The sequence below is a fragment of the Phodopus roborovskii genome, unplaced genomic scaffold, assembly GCF_943737965.1.
Source record: "Phodopus roborovskii unplaced genomic scaffold, PHOROB, whole genome shotgun sequence".
NCBI classification, from domain to species: domain Eukaryota; kingdom Metazoa; phylum Chordata; class Mammalia; order Rodentia; family Cricetidae; genus Phodopus; species Phodopus roborovskii.
This window is the reverse complement of record NW_026126448.1, coordinates 2,044,306-2,057,262: the sequence shown is the minus strand read 5'-3', so window position 1 is coordinate 2,057,262 and position 12,957 is coordinate 2,044,306. Positions and strand designations below refer to the sequence as shown.

The 12,957-nt window shown below is 40.3% G+C and overlaps 1 protein-coding gene and 1 pseudogene across 3 annotated transcripts in view; one reads left to right on the top strand and one right to left on the bottom strand.

The window, feature by feature from the left end:
* Positions 1 to 3,393: 3,393 nt before the first annotated feature.
* Positions 3,394 to 4,310, bottom strand: LOC127225060 (translation initiation factor IF-2-like; annotated as a pseudogene).
* Positions 3,812 to 12,957, top strand: part of Zfyve9 (zinc finger FYVE-type containing 9) — a 144,258-nt gene continuing 135,112 nt past the window's right edge. For 2 of the 3 annotated variants that reach the window (XM_051188432.1, XM_051188430.1), the window contains exon 1: positions 3,812 to 3,917. The gene's annotated coding sequence lies outside the window, so the exon portion shown is untranslated. The remainder of the gene's footprint in view (positions 3,918 to 12,957) is intronic. The other variant, XM_051188431.1, reaches the window with a different exon arrangement.

Genomic DNA, 12,957 nt, shown 5'->3' with positions numbered 1-12,957 from the left:
AAGGATGACTTGAAGGAGTCAGTTCTGCCCTGTTACCATATGGGTCCCAGGTCATCAGGCTTTGAGGTAAGTACATTTACCCCCTGAGCCATTTTGCAGGCTACTTTGTTCTTTTTTAAGTGACTAAGGTGGCTCAACAAGCTCCCAGATATCCCCAGTTTGGAATGCTTAACTGACTTCTGGGCTGCTTTGGGCTTATGTGCTCTGTAAGACTTGGAATTTCAGGTGTGACTCCAGGCAGCATTTGATGAGGGAAGAAGGATGTGAGAGATCACAGCTATCAGCAGAAGGCCAGATTCAGTTCTGGGCTACACATCTCAAAGGGAATTCTTATTTTAGGTCCTGAAATTTGAAGGCAAAACTTAAAAAGTCACTGAGCAGGTATGATGTAGGCTATCTAGTTCAGCCTAACAGTACCCATGCTGAGATCAGTTCTAGGGATGCAGAGAGGATTAAAACACTGCACTTGGCCCACAGGCTCACAATCTGATAAAGGAGATATACAAGTAAATATGTATTGACCTTGTATTGATAAAGAGTTGTAAGTTGGGAAAGTATAGGCCTAAAAAGAGCACAGATGAGGTTTTATGGTTCACTTTCAACAAAATTTATATACTATATACTCTTGTACACAAATATAAAATTTATTTATTCTTCTTTCCTCCCTTCCCTTTTCCCTTCAGTAAACTTATACTTTACCAAATATCCTAGACCAAAGGGGCAGCACCAAGTTGGAGGGGAAGATCGTAATAAAAACAAAACAAGAAGTAAAATCTGTCAGGCTTTGTATCCAATAGTGAGTGATAACAATTAAATATGATCCCCAGAATTTGGACTAGGTACCTGGTGGATGGTGATGTTATTGGTATCTTCCCTCCCCCACTTGAAAATTTTGAGATGGGACTATTGCATGTTACCTAGATTGGCTCCTAACTCCTGAACAATAGTGATCCTTTTACTTAGCCTTTAAAATAAACAGATATACAGGTGGATGCAAGCATGCCTGGCTTCACCCAAAGTTTAAAATGCAAAGAAAATTCTATCAGGGATGAACCTAAACTCCCTCGGAAACACTCTTAGGATATTGGCTTTCTAAAGGATGTCTATGGTATAAAATTCTACCTGAATAGGAACTATGATATACTTTAAAGTGATTGTAGAGTGGTGATCAATGCAAAATTGGGAATGGGAGAAACTAAACAACTGACAGCAAGCTGAAGTGGATTAAAATAAAGAGATCATTAGTAAAGAAAGGAAGGAGGTCAGATACAGGCCAGGCGCAGAGAATAGAGTAAGGAAGAGGGGAAATAGTCATGGTAGCAGACAACAGGGTTTTTCTTTTAATCTGCTGATTGACTGTGCCTCCTGTGGTAATTGGTTCTCTCCTTCTACCATATGCCTTCCAGAGATGGAGCTCAGATCACTGGCTTGGCCCTTTAACACACTGAGCCATCTGGCCAGCATATGACAAGGATTTTTAAGCAAACTACTATCAAGCAGCCTCCATCAGCAACAGAGTTTGAATAGAAGGGAAGAAAGTGTGAGGCAAGAAGAAACTGGTCCTGGGAACACATGAATCATCTTCATGTAGTAGCTACACCCAAGATGTCATGATTATTCATAAACAAATGCAGGCTTTCTGTGTTGGTGAGCTAGGCTTGGAAAGGACAGTGCTAATGTCAGGTTGCCAAACTGATGTAAATTAAAGGGCCCAACTTTAGATAGCAAATTTTATCAACAGTAACGTACTGTAACGACGTTTTCTTAGTATTTCAGAAAGGACTATTATCAGACAGGAGGCTGGAGGAATCCTAGAGTCTATTTCCAGCTTTTTCTTCGGTTGGATGTACTTCACAAGTAAAATGGTGGCACCGAGGTACTGGATTCATGGAGATGTTGTGAGGATGAGTCAGTTTCCTTCTGAGCCTGTTTCTGTTGTTATAAAACGGGGATAGTGATTTTTTTTTTTTTTTAAATGTGACTCAGAAGTATGTGGCAAAGGAAGACTTGGGACAGTGCAGGGGTAGCTTTCATTGATGAGAAGAGAACTGCTAGGTTTTATTTCTTTTTCTTTTTTCTTTTTTTCTTTTTTTTTTTTTTTTGGGTGGCTGCTTAATTATTTCTTGAACAGTTCCTAAAGTCCTTATGTAATTTTTCATGATTTGTTACTATTATGCCATAATCTAAGGTAAGGCAAGATTGCGTATAATACTTTTGTGCAGAAAATGTGATTCTATTTTGATATCTGCTATGCAGTAGAATGTCAAAGGATCCAGTATATCAGGCTCTCTTCTTCAGTGGAGGATTATATAAACGCACTACTGACATTCAGGGAAATTTAACTCAGACCAGGGATGATGAAAAATGACCTTCTGATGAGGAACACCACACACACACACACACACACACACACACACACACACACACGGGGTAGGGGGAGAGAGGTGGGACAAACAAAAACAAACGGGTACAATTCGAGATTAAGAATGACTAAATCTTAGGGTGTTGTGGAATTAACAAAAATTGGAATCGCAGGCCAGTTTTTCCATCCTTAACCTTCACAACCGGCAGGCAGAAGAAAATAGAGGTTCAAAATATTACATAACTTGCCAGGGTCATAAAACTATACGTGATGTAACTGGAACCAGTGGTATCAGGCTCTGCATGGTGCCAAAGTCCTTGCTCTTTCTTGTATAGCACCCAGAACAAACAAACAAACACACACACACACACACTGTACTTGGGAATTTGGGGGACCAAGGGCTTTAGAAATCTTTTTCTTTTATTTCCCTTCTGACAGTCTTTTGCTTTTGGTTGTGACGTTAGCGCCCTAGAGGCTGGGCAAGATCAAACAGGAGGCATTTGTAAATAAAATTATTGCATAGCCCTCAGTATATCCACAATTTCCCTTTTCCAGTCTTACCTAGGATTTGGTAAGGGGTGGGCGGGGCAGAAGTGGTAGAGTAGAGGTGGTGGCCAGGGTTAGGTTAGTAAAAGGATGATTCTTTCCTTACCTTTAGGTTGTTTATCAATTTCAGGACAACTCGTTGCTTATTCTCTTCTCTTGGTCAGATTTTTATTTATTCCCTATTTTGGGGGGGGGGAAGGTTAGGGATTAAGGGATTCCGTCGCAAATTTCTGTAATGAATCTGCACAGTAGCTTCAAAAAAAAGTGAAGGTTAAAGATTATTCCTTTATCTGTTTTTGGAAGGGATTGTGCATGTGCTTAGAAAAAGATAAAAGGAAGATTTGTTCTGGGTCACTCTCCTTTCATGCCGACGCACTGAGGGGATTAAAAGGAACCCCCTGTCTCCATGAGAAATGAACCGAGATTCCCTCTCATTCCCGCTCTTGGGTGCCGGTCCGAGTGACAAGAGCGTTCACATACCTTCGGGAGGGAAGAAAGGTGCTGGGGTCTGACGGGGGCGGGGTGGGGGGGAGCCGACAGCTTCCGGCTCCCGGGAAGCCGCGTCAGGGGCGGGCCGCGGGCCGCGGGCGGCGCAGAGCGCACGGGGCCCCAGCCACCCCTAGGCCGCGCTGCTTCGCGTTCCCTGCCGCTCGTGCTCGGCGCGGCCGCCGCAGTCCCGGCGCCGTAGCGGGACGTGGGGTCCAGGGGGCGCTGTAGCCCAGCGGCGCGGGAGGCTGGAGCGGCCACCGCGGCGCCCGAGGCTTTGCCGAGCCCGTGTGCCTGCAGCGCCTCGGTCGTCCCGCCGTAGCCTGCGCCCCCGGACACGCTCGACCGTGCTCCCCCGGACCCGCGTGGCTGAGGCGGCCCCGGAGCCGATGCTGCTGGAGGGGCGCTGGGCCTCGGCCTCCGCCGCGACCGCAGCCCCCTCAGGAGCGCGAGGCTTCGCGGCGGAGCCCTGCTGAGGAGGAGGCTTGCGGCTGAGGGACGACCCCCTGGCCATGGAGAGGCGGTGAGTGTGGCGCACCGCGGTGCGGGGCTCGCCGGCTTGCGTCGCTCGGGGGCCCTGGCGCCAGCTCTGGGGCCGGGCGGACGGAGCGTCCTGGCACTGCGGCCGCCGCGGGCACCCCGCAGCTCTGGGGCCTCGGCCCTTTTTCCAGGGTCCCCCGGGAGGCTGGAGGCGTGCGGGGGACGACTAGGCCCCGCGCTGCCGAGAAGCCCGTGCCCTGGCCTGGGTTCCGGCGCGGCCGGTATGTGAAGACCGGGCTGGCGGCAGCACCGGTGCCCTTCGCGTTTGTCCCGGGCGGGGCCGAGCGTGCCTTCCTTCCCAGGGCCCTTCGAGCACATCCCGGAGGGAGGCAAGGGACGCTTGTTTGCAAACAGCTTTGGCTTCCCTGCGCCCCATTTTGAGTCTCTGCAGAGCCACCCTGTGGGTGGGGAGTGGTGAGTATTGAGGTGCAGAGAGTGCGGGGCCCCCCAGAGCCCCTGATACTCCTGGAGTAGCATTCACGCCTCTCCTGGTAGAGACAGCCTTTTGCGTCTTTTTTGAGGTGAAATTTCATCACCTGCCGCTAGCTCATCCTTTCCTTCTTATGTTACATCTCGTCTCTGAGCGAGGTCTGCCTTGGAGAAAGCCCCATCTCATCTTTGCCACGCTAAGTTTCCTAGCTAAGCACTCACAGTTAAAAAAAAAAATTATGAATATGTCTTCCCCACCTTCAAAGAGACAGGAAATGTTTTAACGCTTCAGTCCTTGGTACAAAAATGTTCCGCCTAAATAAGGAACGATTGGCAAAGAGAATTTTAAGTAGAGCTAATAATCCTACTAACAAGGACCTGACGAAAATGGATAGAGACTCAATTGTAAAAGGAAAATGTTTTGAAAATGATTTGTTCTGTTCTGGTAATAATGTAAAAGAAAATAGTGATTGTAGTTAGATACCACAAGTCAGTATTGGGGTGGTGCTTGTTTTAGGATAAATGTGATTACAGGTTATTCTTACTTTCCTATTATATAGGACATCTAGAACTTTGATTCATGAAAATATGTATACACAGTAAATTATTTGGACGCACAGAGAGGTTCTGTATCGGCTTTCAGTACTTATTTAATAACCAGAAAGCGATCACTGATAACGTTTTGATGGTCATTTAAAGTTTAAAGTGAGATTGTGTGATAGTGACTTATAAAATTATTATTATTGGTATTAAATGAGAAATGCTGACTGATCCAATTTACAGCTAGGCATTTGTTTAAAAAAATTATACGTTACTAATTACCAGAGTTAAAGCCTTTAGTTAACATGGGTTGTTACTAGTAAGACTCCTGACTTAATCTTCCTAACAGCATAGCCATCTCCAGAGGTCTAAAGAGGTTCAGTGTGGTGAAGAATTTTGAAGATCCCGTATGTTAGGTGTTGTAGTTTTGCCTTTGTCAGATCTTGTGTAAGCATTTCTAATTGTAAAAAGTTAGATATTAGATATTTTGGTTAATTTAGGCCTTAAAAGTAATTTTTTTTTTTTAAATCAGTGTGTCTCTAAAGACCAATACTAGAATCAGTTGGGAGTGCTGATTAAAATGTGATTCCTGGTCCGCTACATCAGAATTGTGGGTATAACAGTAACTCAAAGATCTTGATTCTTATCAACCTTCCTGATTCTTAGTGCTACTAACTTTGAACATCACTGATAAAAGGTAAAGGAGATTTGCTTAGGTGAACAAAAGTACCAGCTCTCTAGCAAAACTATCTTCAGTGACTTACAGATGTTTTTTTATAGCAACAGATAATGGTTTTATAATGCAGATAGAAAAACTGTTTTGAGGGACAGCTGTTTCAATCAACAAACATTGAGAGCCTTTTACAGTAATGTGATTTTGAGGAAGGTTATCTGAGCATTCATCTTGGCAATTAATAAACTTCAATATTGTCTGTAAAATGCAGTTGGAATACTTAATTTGGAAGGCTTTAGGAAATAAAATCTGAAGAAAGTATTGTAATGTATAAAAATTTTACACAATTTTAGCTACTAGTAATGTCAGGTTCTGTCTGGGGTGTTCTGGGAAATACAAAAATGATCAAGGTTTCTGCTAGCAATTAGCTAATTGTGGAAGCAGGACAAGTTTAATTAACTGTTACGAGGCAGGGTCAGAAAGGTGTTGTAATTGAGTAAAATGAGCTAGATCTCTGTTCAAGGTTTCTGTGTCTTATCCAGTGTCTCGCCCTTCAAGGGATGGGAGGTCACTCAGTGGAAGAGGACTTGCTTAGAATGTACAAGTCCCTCGGTTTAATTCCCAGAATTGAGAAAAAAAAAAATTCGTATGTAGTATTCCTTTCTTTTCCAATTCCTGATTCAATGTTTTCTTTAAAGAAATAATGGTATATATTGCCTGGAAAATACTAGTTTTATATTAATTTTTTTAATGAAGAAAGAACAAATGAATGAGTAGGGGTGGTCCCATCTCTTCCTCTGTTCCTAAGCTACCACTTTTATTCCATGCACTAAAGTTTATTTGCCTCCTCTTATGTGCCGGCCACAGATTGGCTGGTTGCAAGGTACAAAGCTTGATTAAAGATAATTGTCTAGATTTTAATTTAAGGTGTTTTTTTTTTTTTGTTTCTAGGAGGTGTGTCTTATGATTATTAATTGCATTGCATGCTTTGGTGCAGAGTTGGAGTCAGATATGAACAGAAGTCCTTATTACACCTCTTACAGCAATGTGATACTTATGTTCCAAGCTTTTTATATTCTCTTGAAGTAATGGTACCCCTCCCAGGGCAGTAGAAAGTGTCTGTGAGATACAAGTGATCATAGACAGTGCAGACACATGTTCATTTCTATTCTTCCTTTAGGGGAAAATAAAAACAAAAACCAGATCTTGTATATTCTGTGTGACTTAAAACTTAGTAGCTTTATTTACCTGAGACTAGTTATGCTTTCAGATTTTTTTTTTGGAGGGAAATTTTATGGGAAAAATTTGATACTAATAGTACACATATTTTCCATTTCATCTTTAGTTTAATAAACTAATATTCTGGATGCCTAAGATGTACTTGTGTGTTAATTCACTTTAAGTTTTAGATTACTGTTATGCATCTGGCCTGCAGTGTGTTAATTAGTATATAGAGTGTCATTTTCTCTATATAATTTATTTATTTATTTTTTTGAGACAGGGTTTCTTTGTGTAGCCCTGGCTGTCCTGGAGCTAACTCTGTAGACCAGGATGGCCTCAAATTTCACAGATTTGTCTGCCTTAGCTGGGACTAAAGTTGTGTGCCACCACTTCCCAACTATAGAGTATTAATGTTAGTATATAGTGATAGTGTTTAGTTGTAGATACTGAAAAGAAATAGTTCATTTGATTTGTTTAGTTTAACAACTAAGGAATAGCATTGGAGAGATGGCTCAGTGGTTAAGAGCACTGGATGCTCTTCCAGAGGACCCAGGTTCGATTCCCAGCACCTACATGGCAGCTCACAACTGTCTATGACTCAAACTCCAATTCTGATACCTTCACACAGCTACGTACACATACAGGCAAAATGCCAATGCACATGAAATAGAAATTAATTAAAAAAAACCTGAGGGATATTATTCAAAACATAGGCTTTCCTTATAACCTATAGTGACAAGAATTAATGTTCTTATAATTTATCATGTGTAATATTCTAACCTCATAACCTGTTATAAGCTTGAACAACCTTGTTTACACTCTTTTAAGTCTTAATTTGTTCTTCTATAAAATGAAGCTAGTGGTACCCATTTTGTAGGATTATTATAAGGATTAAGAGATATAATATATAAATCAGAGCTATAGTTCTGTTCCATGGATAAATAAACATTGCTGTAGAAATGGAAAATATATTTCTTTGAGTTTCGAAAAAGTTTAAAAGATCATTAATTATTTATACAGTTTTCTGCTAAGAAATAAAGCTAGCATGATTGATTGTAAAGCATTGTCAATTAAGGATGAGACAAGTTTTGAACAATTAGTATTTTGATTATGTAGTTAATAGAATGTCTTATACCCCATCATAAATTTTAAATGCTATTTATAAAATAGTTTCCTTTTTTAAATTAGGTAGTACTTTAAAATTTATTTTCTTTTGAGACAGGGTCTGATGTAGCCCAGGCTAGCCTAGAACTTGTACCTGTAGCAGGCAATGATCTTGAACTTCATAGCCATGAACCACTAGGCTTGCCTTAAATTATTTTAAATAGTCCAATTTACAGAACTGAACCATTATAAAAATTTGAATAGTATGTATGTTTATATTTATACCTTTTCAAAACTTTTGGTAAAATAAGGTAAGGGTAAGATCTCTAAGGGTATCCATTAATGTTAAACAATTCACAAGGGAAAAAGATGCTCGTTAGTAGGCATCTTGAAGAATGAAGATTGCTTCTACAACATAGCTATAGAGACTTTAAGATAGAAACTGAAGAGCACATGTATTTCAGCCAAATTTTGAATATTAGAGAAGGGTCCTTTTTTATGGCCTATGTCTTGAGATATAATCCACATGCACATAGTTTACCCATCTAAAGTATAAAATTTAATGGTTTTACCATATTTACAGAGTTGCAACATTTTCATCAGTCCAAACTGGTATCCATTAGTAATCTTCCCCAATGTCTCCCCAAACCCCCTGCCCTGGGCAAACACTAATGGGTTTCTGTTCTAAAGAATTCCTATCAATTCTAAACACTTAATATAATAGAATCATATAGTATGATTGGTTTATTTCAGTTAGTATAATTATATTTTCAGGGCTCAAAAATAATCTATAGCTTATTTCTCTTTTTAATTTTAAATTTTCTGTTCATTTTACATACCAACCAGTTCCCCCTCCTTCTTCCCCTCCTGCCTCCCCCTTCTTCCCCCCCCCCATCCACTCCTTAGAAAGGGCAAAAGGACTCCCATGGGGAGTCAACCAAGCATGGCACATCAAGTTGAGGCAGAACAAAGCCCCTATCCCCTGTTTCAAGGCTGAGCAAGGCATCCCACCATAGAGAATGGCCTCCAAAAGGCTAGCTTATGCACAGGTTATAGTCCCACTGCCAGGAACCCCACAAGCAGACTAAGCCATACAACTATCACCCACATGAGCAGAGGGCCTAGTTTGGTTCCATGCAGGCTCTCTAGCTGTCAGTCCAGATTCCATGAGCTCCCAAGAGCTTGGGTCAGCTGTGTCTGTGGGTTTTCCCATCATGATCCTGATCCCACCCCCACTCCCCTTGCTCATATAATCCCTCCTCCCTCTCTTCTACTGAACTCCTAGAGTTCGGCCCAGTGCTTGACTGTGGACCTCTGCATCTGCATCCATCAGTCACTGGATGAAAGTTCCATGATGACGATTAGAGCAGTCACCAATCTGATTACAGGGAAAGCCAGTTCAGGCACCATCTCCACTATTGCTAGGAGTCTTAGCTGGGGTCATCCTTGTGGATTCCTGGGAATTTTCCTAGCACCGGGTTTCTCCCCAACCTCACAATGGCTCCCTCTATTAAGATACCTCTTTCATTGATATCCCTCTCTGTCCCTCCCTCAACTCATCCATCCTGTTCTCTCTATAGCTTATTTCTTACTATTGCTCAATAATATTCTTTTGTGTAGATATACCACATATCATTTATTCATTCATAAATTTGGGTGTACTTTTATTGTTTGGCTGTTACAAATAATGTTAGGAAAATTTGAGTGGAAATTGTTATTATGTACATGTGTACTTTTCATTGCTTTGGGGATATACATAGGAGTAAAATTGCTGGGTCAGATAGTAACTATGTTTAACCTTTTGAGGAACAGCCTGGTTGTCTTACTAAGTGGCTGCAACATTTTATGTTCTCACTAGCAAGTGTGTGAAGGTTCTAGTTTCTTCACATCCTCACCAACTCTTATTATCTGCTGTTTGATATAACTGCCTGAGTAAGTGTAAGGTGGAAAGGTAAGACTTTATGTGAGATTCATAACTTGTTTACAGTCATTAGGTAAATTGTTGAAGCTTTTACTGGTGACAAATTGACAGATTTTTTGATGATAGGAAATGTTTTTGGCCTTGAGGATAAAAGCTGTGTACTTTTAGTGAACTCATTAAGGAGAACTGGTTAGCAATATTGGGTGCTGGTGGGAGTGAATTAGGGACTCCAGACTTTTCCCCCCATGCTGGCCTAGGACTCACTATGCAGCTCAGACCACCCTCAGACCTCAGGGCTTCTCTTGCTTCAGCCTCCAAAGTACTTGGATTATAGGAAAGCACTACCATCTTAATGAACATTTACAAGCAAAAGCCAGTTGTAGGCCCCAGGTTTTATTTTCCTTTAGCTGTGCTAAAACATTTCTAAAAATTTAGAGTCCAGTTGTATATTAGCATTCCTGAGCACCCATGTCTGACAGATTTTTAATGATCATCATTATCTATCTTTGATATATACTTTTGCATAAATATAGATTAATTGCTGGAGATGGTGGTGAACACCTATGTTCCTAGAATTTAAAGAGTCAGGCAGGCAAATTGTGACTTGAAGACCAGTCTGGGATATATAGTGAGACACTGTCTCAAACAAAACAGCAAAATCCACTAGTCATCGTTCTTTATTCATATGTTTAGAATATTGCTGTGTATTTTATTCTGCGTTCAATGTATTGAAACTTTTCTGTGAGTTTTATGACTTAATTCATATTAACAACAATGATTTGGCTAATATATTTGTGTATTGAGGTAGGGTTTCTCTGTGTAGCTTTAGAGCCTGTCTGGGAACTCACCCTGTAGATCAGGCTGGCTTTGAACTCACAGAGATCCACTTGCCTCTACCTCCTGAGTGCTGGGATTAAAGGCATGGACCACCACTGCCCAGCTTAGCTAATATTTTTAAAGTTTTATTTTTTCAAACAGGTTAGGAAATACTGCAGGTAACCATTATTTTAGGGCAGAATACAAGTTTTGAGTCTTCATTATGCGTCATACATACTATTTTCCTATTTTAAGATTACTTTTGGAGAGTTCAGGATGATGACATAAGCCTGTAATCTCAGGAGGATGGTGAATTTGACAACATCCTGGTCTTCATAGTGAGACCCTATTTCAAGAATCTAAGGGCTGGAGAGGTAGCTCAGTGGTACAGTGCTTTACCAATAATGTGCAAGGCCCTGGGTGTGACTCCTAGCACTGAAAATAAATCATTTTAGAACCTTTATCCATGTACTGCCCCAAGGCTAGTGGCCTTTACCTCTGTCCCATTTTGTGTGTCCAACTAGTTCTCCACATATAATACTTTATTAGGTATTTCTAAAGGATTGAGTTGAGCGAAAAGATAGATGACATTAGATGACTTGAGGGTGTGGAGATGAACTGACACAAGTAAAGATTGGGAGTGGTAGGCAACTGATGGTGACAGAAATATTAAAAAATCAACAGGAATTGTATTTCTTTTTCTTTTCTTTTCTTTCTTTTCTTTTTTTTTTTTTTTTTTTTTTTTTTTTTGAGACTAGGTTTCTCTGTGTAGTTCTGGCTGTTCTGGAACTCCCTTTGTAGACCAGTTTAGCCTCGAACTCACTGAGAAACACCTGCCTCTGTCTCCCAAGTACTGGGACTAAAGGCATGTGCCACCACCACTGGGCTACAAGTTTTTCTTGTAATTGAAAGACAGTGTGTTTCTGAATAAAAACCTTGAAAGTCTGAGCATTCATTTGTGGCTGAGGCATTTTCTGTCTTTAGCCTATACCCTTTTTCTTCTGCTTTTGCATCTGACAGTATGCATATGTTTGAAACAAATGCATCTGGAGCTGGGTTTTATGAAAATAAGTCATCCAGTAGCATGCTTGAAATAATGAAGTTTTTCATATTGCGTATAATGTGAGAATTTAGTAATTGAAATGTGTCCCTGTGGTTACAGGTATGTGAAGTTTGTTTATAAAGGAAAGGAGGGCATGTACCATATTCAAAAAGTGTGAAATACATTTTTATAACAAGATTTATATAGCCTTCCTATTCTTAAAAGGTATTAGAGAGACTAATATTGATAGAAATAGACAGGAGATAGTTTGGCTAACTAGAAAGTCAACTTTCCTTTCTTCATTAGCTTATTTTAGATGACATGGTTAATTGAATATTGACTTTGGAAAGAAATATCCCAAGCCAGGATTGCTCAAGTGTATTCCTTGGGGACAAGGAAATGTTCTTTAACCACATAAGTTTGGGTTTTCAGCATTCTGTATTGATCACATTAGTATTTCATAGACTGAGGAGTGGAAGCAAACTAGCTGAAATTTGTTCAGCCACATATTACCAAGCTTGTTTGTGATACAGCCAGGCTGTTCCTCAAAAGGGTAAACAGAGTTACTAGTTGAACCAGCAATTCTATTCCTATATATGTATCCCAAAGGAAATGAAAGTATATGTGCATATAACAATTGGTACATAAACATTCCTAACATTCACAAGGGTTCAAAAGTAAGAGATGGTAATATAACTTTCACTGATCTAGGTCAATTTTTTGTCTGTTTTTATAACGCCTCATCATGAATATTTGAACTCTCATTGATAAGCTCTCATTACTTCCTTAAGGAAACCATTTTGTTGTTTACTCATTATTAGAAAGTTTTTTTTTCTTATATTTTGCATCTAGTTTGCGTCCTTTTGCTTTCTAAAACAGTGCAGAACAAATCATTATTCTTTTAATTTCTGGAGATGTCAAAAATAATATCTTGTCTCCTAGAGTAGTAATTCAAAACACAGACTCTGGAATTGGATCCAGTTATATTAGTTTTATGATATGTTGTTGGGCAAGTTAACAGTTTTCTGTGCTAGTTGAATCTTTCCTTTCTGCAAAATAAGACTAGCAGTAATACTACAGTGAGTTGTGAGATGATCACCTTGTGTAATAGATATGTTTCCTAAAAAAGCAGGTACTGAAATGGATTTACTAGGATAAAAAAATTAGAGGAGGTTAGAGAGGAATGTGAAAGAAAAGGGGAGGGACCTGCCTATTACACAGATCTGAAAAAACTTAGCCAACCTGATACAGAACTCTAAAGCACAAATTGCCTGCTA